The following is a 5,247-nucleotide window of genomic DNA, read 5'->3' on the forward strand; positions in this document are numbered from 1 at the left end:
AACCCTACTCTAAACCAACACTCCGGGGTGCCTAGATACCTCTTCTAAGTTTCACAACAGTTCCGGTCATGTGACTTCTTTGTTCAATATATATCCGTGTCAGTGTAAATTACTTGTACCTGATGATGACAAAACCTTGTCGAAACGTTGTACATTTGCTGTTATGTTAAACTTATATCAAAGTCTTCATTACCCATTCAAGCCGTCTCCAGTCATTATTAACCCTACTTTGTAAACTTAAAAACTTTAATATCGGCTTGAATGGGTAATGAAGCCTCCAGCCATTATTAGTCTCAGTGTTGGTTCCTCGTCATCGAATTTATATCGCTTTATTTGCCGAGCTTATATACTAAAAAAGAGGGCGTCTGGAACAAACTAGAGTTGCTAGGACAATTTACGATCCTTCGAGAATCTCATCACGTGTTACCAGCGTCACGTGATTTCCGCTGTCGTAACAGTATATTGAATTAATACAATATTGTTCTTCACGACAGTTTCTAGATTCCTTTTTTTTGTGTGTGTGTGTCGCCATATTCAAAACCAGGTAATGTGTGTTTGAAGTTCTGTTATGACTACCATTGTGTTCAGCAGACTCAGTGTTAAAATGAGGGGCCAAGCTCAGAGAAAAGGTTAGCGTGCCGGGCTGTGGATTCAAGGTTCTTTTAGTTCAAATGAGCACTCTTTGTACCCACCTCTTCTAACGTCAGCATTGGTTCCATGACAAAGAATTAAATTATCATTGCTAGTAACCTATGTGATCATCTAAGTGTAACAGAGTAAAATATTTACTATACTAATTAACAATTAGTTTTACATCATTTGTCTGCCAAACTTCTGTCGTCTTTAGGAAAGTCCTGAGAAGAATTGTGTGCGGTCGGGATACAAACTTGTGAAAGCCCGAATTAGTGAATAGTACTTGCACCAACATGTACACGGAGACTCAGATTCGATTATTTTTTCAATATATCTAATTTATAATTGAACTCAGATAACCTTATTGGTTACTATACCTATTACATCAACTGATATCATCGTCACAAATTCACAACCTTACCGTTAGCACTTAAGAATTAATATAGTTTTTAGAATGCGATTTTCATCATATATATATATTATTGAGATTGTGTATTTGTTCTGTTAGTTTCCTTTAACGTCAGAGGGTGTCTTCAGTACTATTACTACCAAACTTAAAAACGTAGGGGCTTAGCGCTTGTAATAGAAGTTTTTTACATTTTTTGCAGAAAATTGAGTAAGTATAGAATTATTTACGTTTTTTAAGAGAGGAAAACAATGCTTATAAGTTGTAAGAAAAACATCTGATCTGCTTTTCTGGGTATCCATTTTACTAATTTAATAGAGTTCAGAATAAGAGTCATGTTCTATTTCTAACTTAAGTTAAAAGTTAAATTTAAAACCTGAACAGTCCAACTTCCATTCCTAGGCTGTAAAAAATTATTGTACCAGTCACAGTAAATGGATTAAACAAATCTCTAGTTAGGCCACACTTAAAATATCGTGAACAGTTTTGTTCTTATGTATGAAATAATATTGACTTGTTAGATAGGATTCCAGGATAAAAGGCTTATCTTGTAGGGATAAGTTAATACCTTTTATATTCTTTTGAGAAAAGTAAAATAAGAGTTGATGTTATTGAAGTTTACAAGTTAATGGAGGATTGATAGGATAAAGGCTTCTATTCTAATTTCTGTGTGATATATTCTAAAGTGAATAGCAGGAGAGGAGAGAAGTTTAAGATTTAAAAAATATAGTCTAGGCTCCAGTTAAAACAGTTTTATTTTTCTAAGAGGGTGACTGATATAGGGAGCAAGTTTCTTCTGGCAGTAATACAGGCCATCACTTAAGAGTTTAAAAGGGGGAGTCAATTATTTTCTGAAAAATAAAATGGGTTTAAAATTTTACTTTTCACAAGGGTGGATGTGCAAGCTGATATTTATCAAAAATTCTTTTTACTTGCTGCAGTTAATTTTCTTTACTTTCTATATTTTTGTAAAAGTGTAAATTAAAGTAATTTTGGGAAATATGAACATAATTTTTACACTTTTAATGCTTATCTAATACAGGAAAATGCTTTTACACACACACAATATACCTGGTTTATTCTCTTTTTATTGTGCAGATACATTACTGAACATTTAAATGACCTTTTGAACATATTGTTAAAACCTTTTTTATCTCATATTCCGAGTCTTAGTAGGGGTGATTTTGAATTTGTTGAAAAATTGGCAAAGAAATTAAGAGTTTTGTTTCTTTAGATGGGGTAGCTCTATCCAAGTATTGAACATGACAATGGATTTAAAGCTGTGGAAAGTTTTCTAGATAAATACAAAGAATTACTTCATCCCAGGTTTAAATATAGCCTTAAAATTTATTTCACTTATGAAGAACAAATCTTTCATCAAATTTCTGGTACAGCAGTGGGTACAAAAGATGCTCCAACTTATTTTAATATCATTAAGGGAATTTTTCAAATTACAATTATGTAATACACTATCTAATTATTTTCTGAAGAGTTTTGTAATTCACATAAAATCTTTTTGAAACAGATTTATAGATGATTATTTTATAATATGGAAAGATACTCAAGATATTAATAAGTTTTTTATTTTAAATTCAGTAAATAAGGAAATTAAGTGTACCTTTGAAATAAATGTGTAGAATTTGTTTACTAATTGTCCCAAACATATAAAATGAAATGTTTCTGCAAGTAGATTATATTGTTTGGTTTTCAATAAAGAAATAAGTTAACAGATTATTAGAACTAAAAATATTCTTTGTTCAGTGTCACTATGTGGAAAAAGTTATATTAAGAGGTTTTTAATTTCTAGGAAGAACGTTTTTGATAAAAACATTTAAACACAGAGATTAGTGAACTTAAAGAGAATATTATACCTTTTATTGTGACTCATGGTACAAATATACATATTGATATTTTGTTTGTTAAAATAAATAGTAGACAAAAACTAAAAGATGTATTCAAAAGTAATAATTTTTCTATCAAGGCAACCTAAAAATTTGTATAAATTATTGAATAAAGGTAAAAGAGATTTTTCTAAAGAAGGTATCTTCAGTTGTGACAGAACTGTGCTTTATATAATTTAAGTTATATGAAATATAACAAAACAATAAAGCACAATAACAAAAAAAAATTTTTTTATTAATAACTCACTCAATTGCAATTATAATAACATAATATATCTTTTAAAATGTATAAATTGTGGTGAATTATACATAGGTGAAACAGATAATTTAAAATCAAGGATGCATTTTCATAAATTTCATGTTAAATGTCCCAAAAAAGCCTACTACATGCGAGCAAACATTTCAATAAATTTTGAAAAAAATTTAAAATTCTAAATGAACCATATTTTCTCTTTTTGGGCAGGTGAAGTTAGAGGGCAGAAGTAACTGGTTGTGTAAAGTCAGTCAGTAGGAATTTTGAAACTGTTACTAAGACTTACAGAAAAGACAGTAAAGTGAATAAGATGTGTGAAATTATAGAAAATATTATTACAATAAAATTTTAATTTAAAAATGAAAGTATAATGGATAACCTTTGACTAATTTTATTTATTTTTGGGTATTTTTAATATACTTAATTTATGCACATGTAGTATATGTTTGTACACTTGGAAAATATATGTATTTAATTTGGATAATTTATATTTAGTTAAAAAACTGTGTTTGTTATAGATTCTCAGTAAGATTATATCCTGAAGAGTGACCTTTGAAGTCATAAAACCTGTTGAAGAAATTAATAAAATAGAGTAAGAAACAGAATAGTCTGATATTCTAGTGTTTTGTTATTTGTATCCACAGTTGGATCTTACATAGGGTTCTGGTTATGTATATATAAAACTTGCTAATTAGATACAGTTTGCCTGTAAGATCTATCAAATATGGGTTCTGTTTTGCTTATTTTTATGAAACTCTAGGATTAATGAACTTAGCAGATTCTGTTGCTATAACAGCTTTTACAAAGAAACATTTTATACAGTCTCTTTTATCATTTTACAGGTTCACAACTTTTTGTGTTTACAAAACTCCACATGAGGCATGCAAGATTTATCGCCAGAACAGTATTGGTTCAGAACGGTCAAGTAGAAGAGGCCTTTAGAGCACTGAACAGGTAAATCCATGGGTTAAAACATAAAATCAACACTAGATAGGGAACACTGGATGACATACATGTTAGTTTAATACCAGTCTTGGCTATTTTTAGTTGCTGACAGTGGTTGTGTTTTGGGAATTATGATTTACTCTCATATTTTTATCTGTTACATGATTGAGTGTCTTGTATATATATTAATTAAGAGGTAAATGATGTAATCTTCAGGCAGCATCTAAATAGGTATTGGTTGAAATATTTTATTAATTATTGGCAGAGGTTAGCGTACAACATTAGTCTTAATTGAAGAGCTATTTATATTAATAACTTATGAGAAAACAACTTTCAGGCTACGGAATGAGTCAGTTGACAGGATAAAACATGTATTAGTAATAGTAGTAATACTAAGTGTCTTGCTTTGCCAACCGAAGTGTTCTACATCATAAGATATGTAACACTTAGGGTTATCTTGTATTGGGAATGGCTGCAGTAGCAATAGACTTTAACACTTGAGTTTATGCGTGGTGTTGGGAGTTAATGTGTGGTATACCATATGTACACAATAAATATAACTGAATTCATATAAACAAAATTACAATTATTGTTAGTTTATTTCCTGTAAAAATGATAGAAAAACAATAACAGAGGTTAACTGTACTTTTATATGAATGAGATGTATTAGCTAATATGGTTCCATGTCACCACAGAACTGTATCTTAATCTGCAAAGTGAATTTTATGGTTAAGAACAAGATATATGAAGCTATTTTTAAGAAATTAAGCATACCTCATGGCACTGTTAATATAATAAACAAAGACTTGAACTTGATCATGAACCTCCACCTAAAAATCACTGGTTAATCTCCGGAGAAGATGTAATGATGGCAGTCAGTCAACACAAGTTAATGGTGGAACTAGTAGTTGTAGAAGCAACAGATAAGGAACAAAAAGAGCAATTAACTCTGTGTCATCTTATGTGTAAAATCCCAGTAATTAATGTTGGTTAATTACAAACAATATATATATATTATTATTATCAGATGTTATAAAAGTAATAATAGCCTGGAGCTCGCCTATATTGTATTAAGATACTATTTATTATTATTAATTTGGAAAGTACTT

Source organism: Limulus polyphemus, unplaced genomic scaffold, assembly GCF_000517525.1.
Source record: "Limulus polyphemus unplaced genomic scaffold, Limulus_polyphemus-2.1.2 Scaffold5135, whole genome shotgun sequence".
NCBI lineage: Eukaryota > Metazoa > Arthropoda > Merostomata > Xiphosura > Limulidae > Limulus > Limulus polyphemus.